The sequence below is a fragment of the Amblyomma americanum genome, chromosome 6 (genome assembly GCF_052857255.1).
Source record: "Amblyomma americanum isolate KBUSLIRL-KWMA chromosome 6, ASM5285725v1, whole genome shotgun sequence".
NCBI lineage: Eukaryota > Metazoa > Arthropoda > Arachnida > Ixodida > Ixodidae > Amblyomma > Amblyomma americanum.
The window spans coordinates 58,135,413-58,148,352 of record NC_135502.1 but is presented as its reverse complement, the minus strand read 5'-3'; the positions used below and the strand labels follow the sequence as shown (position 1 = coordinate 58,148,352).

Here is a 12,940-nt window from a genome sequence, read left to right as displayed (position 1 = left end):
GGTTTGGGCGTTTTCATTGGCATCTTCGCTATCCGCCATTACGCCAGCCGACGTTTTTTCTGCTGAGGTGGCGGAAACGGCCTTCTCCAAAGGGATCCGTTTTTCTGAGCCTGCCGGGAGCACCTGTAATCCGCCCTGCACAAGCCACTATTTTTTTCCAAGGGCTTGATGTTAGAGGAAGCGATCCTGGTAGTTTGGTTTGGGGTGAATATTAGTGTTCGAGTTACAGAAGAAGAAAAAAAAACATGAAAAAGAAAAGTTGAACTGCAGATCTTGAGAAACACAAAGAGGAACCAAAAAATAAAGCGGGCTGTAATTGCGCTAAGTCAGCCTGACAGCAGACGTAGAGAGATTTAACAAAAGCAGTGGCAAAACTGCGAAATATTTTTTATAAGAGGGCACTTGCAATAGAACAGTTCTTTAAAACAAAAGCTCTACCTACAACCGGCGCGCGACGCACCAGATGTGTTCGAGAAAGAACGAGTTTGCTTTATGTTCAGGCGTTTGCCACACTGAGGTGCATAGACAATGCACGAATAATCGCCATGTTGCAACCAAAAACAATGGAAAACATTCGGTGCTCTCCGATGATGCTAGAACTCGAAATTGAATGAAAACAAAGCTGTCCCCTTTGTACACTCCACTGCACTGCACTCCACTCCACTAAAGTTTCGCTCCGCTGGCGCATGAATGCTGCAGGGAGAAATAAATAGGCTGGTTGTTGTGTAAACTACGGGTGAAGAGGACTGACTACACGACTAAAACATCAGTTATTGGAGCCATGGCTATTTCACAAGGAAAATATTGTTTTGTTCCTTGAATTGCGCATTAAAGACCGAGTAGTGTAGGATGGAATGTTTGAAAGCGCTGACTTTTGCATTCTTACCGGGGGTAAATTCAAAGAAGGATATATGTGGTGCATCCGCAGACACTGGGTGCAGCGGTGAGGCTTGGGATTACGAAGTCAAGGAAAAAAATGAGACCTCGCCCGCGAGCGTGTTTAAGCCTAGTCCTTACTTAATTTATGCTTGCTTACTTCTCTAGTCATCTTCATTGTATGGCGCTGTAGCTGGGAGATTGCGGCATTCTGCTACTGAGGCCGCGACCATGGGTACGATTCCGTCCATAGGGCTCTAATCTTGATAGGGTCGAGGTAAGCAGACATTAGTGTACTGACATTTCCGTGCGTATTAAAGAACATTAAGTAATGAAAATTATAATCTAGATCCCCCCACTGCTGAGCCACTCATAACCGACATGAGGTTTTGGGAGTTGAAAAAAAAAATCCGCGCAAATGTTTTTTTCTTCAATACCCTACCGCTTCCAGAGGTTACCAATTAATCTACAGTTAGGCCTCCAGTCACATGTAATCCATGCAGAATAGACGCAGTGCTTTCCCCTAGCAGGCTTGCCGTTCGAACTCATCAGCGTTCTGGTTTCGAGCACAAAATACACGATAACAAAATTAAAGTTAGCTGCGCCGTTGTAACGGTGAGGGTATAGCGAGTTTTGTCTTAGGAACACGACGAAAGTAATGCGATGATTAAGTTTTAATTGAATTCTGCTTTGATTACTTTTGCAATTTGTCGATATCCCACACGATGCCGTACCCCGGTTACAGGTAGACATTGTAGTTGTTGTGACGGACGAAAAGCATAGAAGAGAGGAAGCAAAAAAAAAAAACCATACTTGCGCGGCTTGGAAGACTTGTCTCAGCAACAGCACAAACTTCCTGTTTATGTGTATAGTTCTGCGTTCTCGAATAAAGCTGAAAAACTTTGAAAGGACTGCCAGGCAATTTTTTTTGCGAATTCGGACTTTTCCTAAAAAGCGTGATTTTATCTGGAACCTGGCCTCGAAATAACAGTGCTTCGGCTCTAAAACTGTAGGGTGCATTTTATCGCGAACACATCAGGCATGATAATCTGCGATAAACTGCGCGATAAACAAGAAACTAGAAAGCCCGGTGAGTAAAAACACTGCTGAAATTATCCTGTAAGTACTTCGAAAACACCACTAGGGTTAAATATAGGTCACCGTTACACCCACTGACATTTATCAGTGAGGCAAAAAATTTTACCGTGCATGTCTAGCTGGGACATGAGCATGTGCAACCGTTAGAGACAAGAAGGTGTCGAAGAGGTGGGGAATAATTGGTAAATTAATAGCATATGGTGTGGCTTAGAAAGAGATTTCGTTGCAGATGGAAATATTAGACGCAAACAGCAGCACACTGGCGAGTCAATCTGGCACTGGTTGAAAAGCATAAAGTAAAATTGAAAATAGCTCAATCATTCTGGACATGTGAGAAGGACCCTTCGTTTACGGCTTCTATTTTTTTTCAAGAAGTCGGAAGTCAAGAAATCGCGCGACAACTTTTGAGCTAAAATTCGAGCAAAAATCGTGTTATAAAATAACAAACTTCGATTCTAGTGTTTACTGGCATTATTTTTGAAGGAAAAGACAATTTACTATACGCTCTTCTTTGTGTGTGTGACAGAAATTATTAACGAACGAAATGTCTCTTTTCTTACTCCGTCCCATCCCTGTGCTGCTTCTTACTTTTCTGCCGTGCGTCAGCCACCCAAAATTCTCCCTTTTCAGAAAGTCAGCTTTTCCAGTATCTAGTGCGGTTGCCGAAATAGCTTATTCAGTGTTCATCCCTGAACAGAAAGATGCGTGCTGCAGCTGCATGTGAAAACGCAGCAAAATAGGCTCGTATATATAACAAATTCTAAGCAGCCATGTTTTGCCTTTGTAAGTGCCACGCAGTGACACGGAATATTTGCTCACCGGAAGACAGTTAATTGAATCCTTAGACCTAGTAAGAAAAATACGTAGACTCCGTATATTCTGCGTAATGAAATCTATAATATCGGAATTTCGGGGGAAAAAATTAAAATCCGAAAAACGTACTCCGAATTTCGGTGAAGATAAACTCCAAAATCTAAGAACCTTACTAACAAGCGACCGATATTTTCTGTTCTATCAGCAGGTGTTGGGAAAGCTATGCCATTAATTTAATTGGAAGGAGAAGTATACAGTATGCGGCTTGAGAGAAGCGAAGGGATTACAGGGAACTACCTAAATCCACATCGTTGCCCACACGGCAAAAGAGGGACAATGAGATAAGCGGTTGAAGGAAAACGATACAAGAGTATAATGCGCACACACACGCGAAAGAGTGCTTTGCGGAGCCACAGCTAGTCGCGCACACGCCTGACGGCTTCAAAAAGTGGTATGGCGAATTTGCTGTCCACATATTTGAGCATCTCCAATGCGAGGCAGTTATACGACCCTCAAGCGAGCTAAACTTTGCCGCGAGAAAGACTCCGCCCACTTTAGAAGCCGTTGCGTGATGGATGAGAAGTTGATGCATATGAACGACCTCATGGTCGGTTGCCCTGCACACATAATAGATAACCTCAGATGACCCGAGGGCCATCTAGGTCACGACGAACGGCCCAGAAATTTTGCATGCAGGGGTAATTTATGAGTGTGGTCGGCGCATGAACATTATGAACATTTTCCCTGCACGCAGCTACCGCGGGAGGTAAAATATTTCATTTTTTTTCCTGATTTTGAACTCTTCTTCTGCATTCGGCAGCTTCTTGAGGTGATTAGGTAATTGCCAAGAAATTACAACGCCGCCCTTTATTCTCCTAGTAGAGACCAGGAATTGGGAGCATCATGAACATTTTTGCTGCTTCCCTGAAAAAAAAAAAAAGGCGGGAGTTTGAAACATTGTTGCTTTGTGCGAACGAACGCAGGGCAGGTTTTTATCTGCCTCAAACGTCGAGGTCTTTCTCCACGAGTAACGTCGCTCGAAAAGAACTCTTGAGATACAGTCACACGATACACAGTAAGCAATCTAAGACACAACGTCTTACCATCTACTCACCCACGAGAGAGAGATAAAAGGTCATCTAAGTAACGAAAAAAAAAAGAACCGAAGAGACCAGGTTAGAGCCCGAAATTGTTTCGAGCGAAGAAGAACCTCTCAATTTTCTTTTTTATTTTTTTGACGGGGAAGTTATTTTTCTCAACTTGCAACCGAGCACAACAAACGTGTACAACCCTAAAGAGGGAAGAAGAAAAAAAAAACGCCCCAAAATCGGCCTCAATCTTCGCAGGCGGGCGACGGTAGCGGCGGAGGCAAACTTGCCTGGAAAGGAGCCAAACTTTCTTTCCAAAGGGGGATGCGCCCAGCTACGGGGGTCACTTCCCCGCCGGCGGCAAGGAAATGGCGACGCGAGGAGGCTCTCGAGTAACCGGGCGAGGACGCCGGCGACCAAATCGCGAACCGATGCGCGGAAACCAAAGGAAACAAAGGGACGAAAGAAGAGGACAACAAAAAAAGGAAAAAAAGGGGAATAAGGCCCCCCAAAAAAAGGAGAGTAGCGGCGAGGAGGGTGGCTCAAGCGAGCCGATAAGGCCCGAAGGCGGAAGCCCAGATATATCCCTGCTTGAAGGAGCCGCTAAAGGGCACAAGACCGTCGCTTCCTTCCTTCTTTCCCTTCTGGCTCTCAGGGGAAGACGGGAAGAAAAGGGGGGAAAGGTCGGAATATAAGGGAGAGGAGTTGGAGGGCAGGAGAGATGCTCGCCGACTCTCCTCCCAAGTCCTCGATGGCGCGGCATTCATACTAATAGGGGCGCCGAATTCTCGGCGCTAATAGCCTGCGCTCCTGAACGCCGGGGACGCGAGCGCGGCCACTTGGGTGACGGTCGTCACGGTGTCGCGGCACGCTGGGTATTTCCATCAAATTCGGCCAGTATATGTACGGCTGCCGCCGCCGATGTCCCGTGCGCCTGAAACCTCGGCGACGCTTCGGCTCGTCATCCGCCTACGCGTGTCTGTTGTGCAAGGCGAGGCTGTGCTGCCCCTCCCGCCAGGCAGGCATGCGGATTGCGCGCCAGCGAGACTAACGCTGGGAGACTGATTACGTCTCTGGAGGCATTCCGATCGGGCTCTGTGGATACGGAGAAGAAGGTTTAGTGGGGCCGAGACGCTGTGGGTAGTGCGCATGCATTTACGCTACCCCGAGGCTCGCTTCTCTCCTAGATCGACGGGACATCACTGGTTCTCGAGACTCAGAAAGCGTCAACGAGGGTGAAGTTCATGCGACAACGAGGAGAAATCGATATCGGCCTATTCAATTCATTAACCAGTCCTACCTGCAAATGGCTTACTCTAAATAAATCAGGACTTATAGGAGGTACACGAACCCAAAAATGGAATGCAGGACTCGCCGCCACTACATGCGCGCTCAATTACTGACAGCTGTGACATCAACTCTTACTTTTAGACGTGAATCCGTGAAGCTGGCCTACACCGTCAGCCATCTTCAGTCGGTGATCACTGAGGACAACTTCATAAAGCTGTTATATTGACTAAAAATTGATCCTCTGGCCCTTGTTGGCTACGCTGACGTACGTCCGGCAGCAGAAGACCCATTTGCCGGCAAGAAAATTGAATTTAAAAATCTTACCGCCAGAGGATTCAAACTTGCGGACGTTTATAACGAAATAGATGTGTTGCCACCCTTTTTAAGTGAATGACTGCATAGCATAGCCTCAGATATCTGCGTAAAGAAGTCGGTGTCGATGCACTCATTTCACTAGTGAACTCGGCCAGTGGTGGTGACACCAAGCTCACAAAAGCTGCGTTTTCGTTGTGTGTGATCTTTTATAGTTACACGGCAGTGGTATATCGAAACAGGCCAAAGTCTATGTGTCCTCAGCGTCGCTTGAACGTCACAAAGTTGAAACGACTGGCCGATAAAAATATTCTATTTACGACTGCAATTTTCTCAGAAATAAATACGTACCTTGCTACCGAACGAACATCAAAACAGCCATTAAGAGATAAACAACCAGTTCAGTCAAATGTTTAGGAAAATATCTCAGGGTGGAGTGGTTTGTTAATAAGAGAGTGATTACTCCTTTATTATAAACAACCAGTTCTTACTAATAACAATGACAGCTAGAATCCTCCTCACTGTCCCTTTAAGTATCCTCTTCTTGAGAATGAGACTTCAGAAAGACCCCTGAATGCAGTTGCTTCTAATCTGGGCGTCACCAATACATTTAACGCAGTGTAGCCGGGTAGCTTTGAAGAACAACGTTTTACAAGGTGAGTTGAAAGCTAGTTACAAAGTCTGGCTACGCGACGTGGATATATAGTGGCCGTGCTTAGGAGATGCCGTTTCTGTGCAAAGAGGTGCAAACGAGAAAGTGAATATAGCACTGCAAGTCCATTAACAGTCGTCATAGTACACCCTTTAGACCAGTGGGTTTGTCTCACTCCTCACCGGGCACAGAGCGACCAGTGACCCTGGTTGAAGAGGGAGCACCTGGTGACCTACCATGAAATCGCCCTCCACTATAGAAACGATCGACTCAAATACCCATCCCCGAACATATCCCTCACCAAAGCAGAGCAGGTTGCCTGGAGGCAACTTCGAACGGGCACATTCCCAAATCCTTATATCTACTCCCTGATGTATCCCGCGGAATACAATTCCCGCCGCACACTCTGCAATCATTCTAAAGCAAATCTCAATCGCATCCTATTCGAGTGCCCAGAGGGTCAACCACCTCTGAGCTTCCAAGTCTCAAACCAAAGTCAGCGGGAGACTGCGTTGCTCAAACCTGACCCGGAGGTACAACTCCGGATGGTGGGTTGGGCCCTGGAGGTCGCCAGAAGCATGGACTTTAAGCCATCTAGCGCCGTCGAGAGGGACCATGCGCTGTCTAAACCTTATCCCTCACGCCTACCCTCTTTGTTATATGACAAATAAAAGCTTCCCCCCCCCCCCCTCCTCACTTCAGTTGCCATTAACACGTTCATCTTGCTGCCTGGCCGTAATAAGCGCGCTTCATAAAAAACTCTGTGGGAGTACAAACATTCTGAGAGAGGCAGCGGATGATGGAAAAGAAGTGTCACCTTATTCTTCACCGTCGTTTTCCAGCACTGATCGCCGTACTCAACTCTGCTTTGGGGAAAACCACTGTTCTCGGTATCGAGCAAGACATCTACGAGTGGTGAGGTTTACTTTTACGCTTGTATGCCGGTAACAAGTGCTTTGCAACGATTGTTCTGCATGTGTTTCACTTTGACTCTCTACTTGTGACAAAAAAAAAGGAAACGGAATAACGTAAAGAGAAGAATTACCGCTTGTACCGTGGTTCACACGTGCTACGAACTGGAGAAGAAATGGGCCCCGGTTCTCGAACGCCTTCTTAAGCCACATATTAAACGTTAAGCAATTACCGTGCCCCTCTCTCTGTTGTGAACGCTGCTGGTACATAGAAGAGGGAGTTACTAACCGGCCATATATCCTTTAAAGAGTAAACGAAGAGTGAAGGTTGGAAGCATGACCTAAACAAAAGTAGTAGTGAAGCGTCGAGCTATTTTTAGAGCTTTCTCGTGTTTGTTTTCCTGTTGAGAAAAATGTCTCGTTTTCTTCCACGAAGAAAAAAAAAACATATAGTGCGCACCTTGTTCGGCCGCGTACTCTAGCCCCGTTTGTTAGGGGTTAGAAGCAGGGTCGCAACGTTGCGCTAGCGCTGCATCAGTCAAAGCGGGACGCCGTTTATTTACGTGTCAACGCATTCCGTCCACCGTCACCCCACGCGAAAACTTCGCGTGGCTTTCGCTCGAGACGTCCTCTGTTTTATTCCACGCCCCTCATCTTGAGAGATGTGACTGGCGTCGCAAATTCCAATCGCGAGGAAACAGATGCGCGTGTCCCTCCGAAGGACAGCGCGGATGCGTCACAAAACAACGCACAAAGATAGACAACAGCAAGAAAGAAGCACTAAGAGAAAGAAGTGGACAGAGAGGGGGGGGGGGGGGCATCTTTCTGTTCTTCGTTTCGGCTTCTTCAGGCGCTGAGGTGTTTGAAAATGACTCGCTATTGTGGCGTCGCGTGCTGACATTTTTATGAGATTTACGCGCCGTTCGTCTCACCCTGGCTTCGGCTTTGACTTTCCGGACGGCCCGAGAAGCCGTATCTGTTTCTCTCCTATATTCGCCTTTCGGCTACTTTGGAAGAAGGGGGGGGGGGGGAATCAAGAATAAAAAAATAATAAGACGCGAGTACCGAAAGCGGGAGAGAAATGCAACAGCCAGTGTAACGCGGGGTTGTCCAGGAGCAACCTATAGAAAGCGCAACGTGCGGATCGACACTTTAATTCCGGACACGTCCCGGTGAAAGCACCAACCCGCGCTGTTATCTCAGGGCGTCCGTTGTTGAGCAGAGAGTTCTTTGTTCGTTTTCTGTTCCTTGGCGACTTTACGGTCCGCTGTTTGCGACGAATGGCTCGCGTGCGTTCTTGGCTCATCTTTCTCTCTGAGCGGATGAATCCGCCGATTTTGTTAAACCTCTTTGTGAATGAATAAAAAGGGGAAAATATTCGCGGCGTTGCGAAGATTTAGCTTAAACAAGCCCATTCCATTCTCACTCGTACATACTTAATGATGAAGGTAATCCGGTTCCCCGTCAACGTGAAGAAGAAAAAAAATCATGAACCTTCTTTAAGTCTCAGCGAAAAAATTAGCTTTCACTTCATACGTTAAGGGAAAATGAAAATGTATAGGCAGATGCACTGGACAAAGGCACGAGCGAATGATCAATAGCGCGCAATTAGCGAGGAACACTATCTGCAAGGAAGATTAAGAGGATTCAAGACAGAACCAAGCTCCGCGCGTATGAAGCCCATTTCACTTTTTTCTAGAAAAATAATTAAGGGACTCAATAAGCATGAACACGGCAGGAATAATTTTGTCAGCGCGCCTGTTGAGGAAGCACCAGTGAATCAAGGAGCGCAAATAGGCTGAGAGCACGCCAAGGTAAATTTTTCCGCCGCTTCCAAACGTGCGTGCGGCAGTTCTCGGGCAGTATAGTGCCGACCAAGAAAAATGCGAATTCTAGGCAGCAGGAAGAGGGCAAGGGTTCCACGCCTTCCTTGTTCTTTGAGCGTCGCAGGCAATTAGAGGCGCAATTTAGAACCAGAGCAGAACTCGCCTCGTATGGTCGCTGCCGCGACTGGCTAGACAGTGACTAATGACGCTCCACTTTGGTCCTTCCATAAGTTTGCTGTTGGCGAGGGAGAGGGCACTCATCGTCTTCCCTCGCCCTCAGCGCTAGAGCGGCGCTACAGCGAACCGACAACGAATGGCAGACGAGAGGAGGTTTTAAACTGTACTGCCCGTGAACGCCGCGCACTTCCAGAAAAGTTGAGCCGCTTCTTCGCGAGCAGTTGATGTCGCTGCAGTAGTAACGGCACTCGAAATGTGCGTATGCGTGACACGCAGTACAGATGTTGAGCGATGAACATGCTACAGCAGTGGAGTGAGTTTAACGCGGCTTTAAAAGGGAGCGAAGCGAGAACGCACAAAATGCGCTCCTGTCAAAGTGTCGGGCCGAGAAAAATGCTTTCATTTAAGGGGGTAAACTTTGCCACGCGCTGCAGAGAACGGAACATCTGTTATTTTGCCCAAGTGTGAGGCTAGGCATGTTTTTTTCAGGCTCCGGGAAATAAGAAGCGGAGGGTCATATGAAAAACGTATTTCCCAACTTTATGGAAAGGAAGGGCATGTCTTGTAACAGCACACTCGTTTAGTTAAATCCATTACACGCGAAAGTAAAGCGAGCAGAAGAACTTCAACTTCAGCAGCTCTTAATTAATCAGAGGCAGTGACTAATTGGATTTGGGAGGAGCAAATAAGCCCTTGTTTTTTTTTGTTCGTATGCAAGCGAATCAAGGCATCGAGCGTTTAGAGCTTTAAGAGATTGGTAATCGTCAGTTTCAATGATACCGTAAAAAAAAGGGGGGTGGGGGCTTACTGGAGGTAATGAATGGTAGGGCTCTTTTCTTTCTGCTTTCTTCCGTTTTTTTTTTGCAATGAAGCAATGCTGTGCAATTTTTCACACATTTTAGACAGGGGTGTTTATAAAACGACAACCACTGTCATCGCGCAAAGGGTGGCAGAAACAGCTTCTCTAACAAAAAAAAAGGACAACTAAAGTCTGAAAGGTATCAAAACACACAAAAAACTTGTACATTTTTCGCAGATGCTTGTTGTAAACGGTACATCGAGAGCGTTTCACGTGTAAAACAGGCAACCAAAAGTTAGCAACGACATCCAGTACTCCCTTCCTATCATGCGTGCTTTCTGCAACGTAATATAGGGCATGAAACTTTCTTTAACCAAGTTAAAAGATACGAAAATAAAGATTGAACCAGGGAACATTGTCAGCCTGACAGCCATGTATGTCTTAAGCTCCGTACAGTGCTTAACACCTCTTTTTGGGCTAGTTGGTGCATACTTAAATTGGAGAAAAATTAACGCCAAGCCAGGCACACCACAAGAAAGAACGACGACGAGACACAAGCGCTAATTACCACGATGACATTGAAGTACGGTGAAGTGATGTGCATCACGAGAAAAAAACAAAATTCTACTTACCGGAAATTTTTCAACGCAGTAAGTAGGATGGTGGACCATTTACCGATGCTCCTGGAGTACCTTTTCCGCTGTCTTCCGTGTTGAGCGAGCGCCACACGCTGGTCTGGGAAGAATACGCAGAAAACTCCCAAGTCTCCGGGATTCCACAAATGGCGATGAAACTGTGATCGGTTCCGAACACTTTTCACGATCTCACCGTTTCGCTGACGCCGTTCATTCCGTTATTTTACGTGCGTGCGCTGCTACAAGCTCCGGGCTCTTTCTTTTACGTGAACTCACTGTATCACCGTTCGCACTACAGTTTGTTCGCACAGCAGAGTCGCGCAATTGCTACTGCGTCCCAGTCATGAACGGCAACCACGGATGACACGTCACGCCATTTGGAGGCAACGGCAGTCATTACCCGAATCTTCGAGGCGATGACGAGGAAACTCACCGCATCACTTCCTCCTCACTAGAGCGGTTAAGGGGCTTTCGCTCAAGACAGGCGGGCGGCGCTGCCTCTTCAAGCGACGCATCTCGACCACCCGGCACAAGTCCCCCGCCCGCTAGAGAACCGTCCAGGCGGTGGCCACCGGGCGACGAAGGCCCGCGAGCATAGCGCGCCCAGTTCGGCTCGCACGTGGCGCAAGCGACGGCGGAGGATGGAGTGATGCGGATGCTGCGGATGCACGGAGCGATTCGGCTGACCTCCCTCTCTGATCTCGACCCAGCCTGAAAAAAAGAAAAGAAAGGAGAGTGGGAGAGGAGCCGCCCGCAGCGCCGTGCCGCGGCGGTTTCGGGAACGAGGAACGACTCTCGACGGCACCAGTGCGCTCCCCGTCCGGTTCTGGACCACGAACACCGGCCCGTGTTGTCTCTCTCTCTCGCGACCATCGAAGGCATGACAGTCTGGCCCTTCTCTTTTTATGTTAGATACATACCAATCCCGTGCCTACTTTTTTGTGACTGGTGGCATGCGCGCGCGCTGAGGAGATTTGCAGCGCCGAAAAGGAGGAGGGACGGTGGGGAGGAAGTTGTCCTAGGGGAAAGATGTTGGTACAATTTAATTATTCTGGTAGGCTGCTTAGGTGCCTATCGCGGGAAGGCCGCTAGGTGCTCGTAGGAGAAGCTTGCAGCAGCGCCAGGGGGGATGCCCGCTGCGTGCGGCGGAGTGCTTCAAGGGAAGGGGGGGGGAGGGGGGGGGGGGGAGTCGTTTTATTAACAGCGCCATGGGCATGAGCGCTACACGCTTGAACTGACTGCGACGAGGTTTGTTCAGCGACGCATGGCGCCGTCCCTTCTCGAGCCATCCCGCGCTCAGGGCACGATGCGGCCGGCGTGTGCTGTTTGGGGCCATTTACGCGGCCGCCTAATGCATTCCGCGGCCTCTGACGTCGGGATCGGCGGAGCGGACACTCTCGGAACAGTGCGTCGCCCGACCCGCGTTCCGATGTCGTTCGCTTTATAGCTTTGCATATGACTGCTGCTGAGCTGTGGCGCAATCTAAATTGACTGGCTTGGATCTTGGCTCGTTGTTTTGTGCCAGCTATTGTATTCGTCAAAAGAAGAGCACGACTTTATTGCTGCCATGGAAGGGACGTCGCGCCTGTAAGGCGAGGCTGGTGTACTAGAAATGCGTGTGCAAGAAACGGTTTATGGGGTTTAACGTCCCAAAGCGACTGAGGCTATGAGCCACCCCGTCGGAGGGCTACGGATGAATTCGACAACTGGGGGTTATTTAACGTGCTGACATTGCGCAGTACACGGGCCTCTAACATTTCGCCTCCATCAAAGTGTGACCGCCGCGGCCGGGATCGAACCCGCGTTTTTTTGGGCCGCAGTTGACTGCCGTAACCACTGGGCCTTCATGATAACACTTGAGCAAGAATTTAATTAGCCATCACAACTGCCTCTATTACATCTACCTCGCTATTGCAAGCGCTTTTGCGCTTCTTACAATCTACCGGCCTGTGTGAAAGACTTTAACTGGAACGCCTTGTGTGTGTGTGTCTCCATGTGTGCACGTTCCTTTTTTTTTGCGTTTTCCTCTCTGTCATCTTTCTAACCCCTATCCCCCATCCCCAGTGTAGGGTAGCAAACCGGAGACTCACACCTGGTTAACCTCCCTGCGTTTCCTTTTCATTCTCTCTCTCTCTCTTTCTTAGACAGGGTTCTTATTAAATATGATGCTACATAATGAATACGTGTCTCGGTGACCCCTGGTTATTCTGCTCACTAGCATTTCGCAGGTTCTTTTAACGTCTTTTAGTCACAGAAGGGTGCCTTTATGACTACGTAATGAGACACTATCGTGAGCGCCTTTTTAGCCGATCATTTGTTGCGGCAATTGTACCCTTATAAGTTGTCGTGTTCTTAGCTACGCCAACGACTTAACCCGCATTGCTAATTAGCTCGCACATCTTGTATTTCTCTCTCTCTCTCTCTCTCTCTCTCTTTGCGTTTACAGCTAAAGTTCCTAATTAA

At 48.0% G+C, this 12,940-nt stretch overlaps 1 protein-coding gene across 2 annotated transcripts in view; it reads right to left on the bottom strand.

The window, feature by feature from the left end:
* LOC144093539 (neuronal acetylcholine receptor subunit alpha-10-like) overlaps nt 1–11,175 on the bottom strand; it is a 284,484-nt gene extending 273,309 nt beyond the window's left edge. For both annotated transcript variants that reach the window (XM_077627065.1, XM_077627064.1), the window contains exon 1: nt 10,475–11,175. The gene's annotated coding sequence lies outside the window, so the exon portion shown is untranslated. The remainder of the gene's footprint in view (nt 1–10,474) is intronic.
* Nucleotides 11,176–12,940: the final 1,765 nt, after the last annotated feature.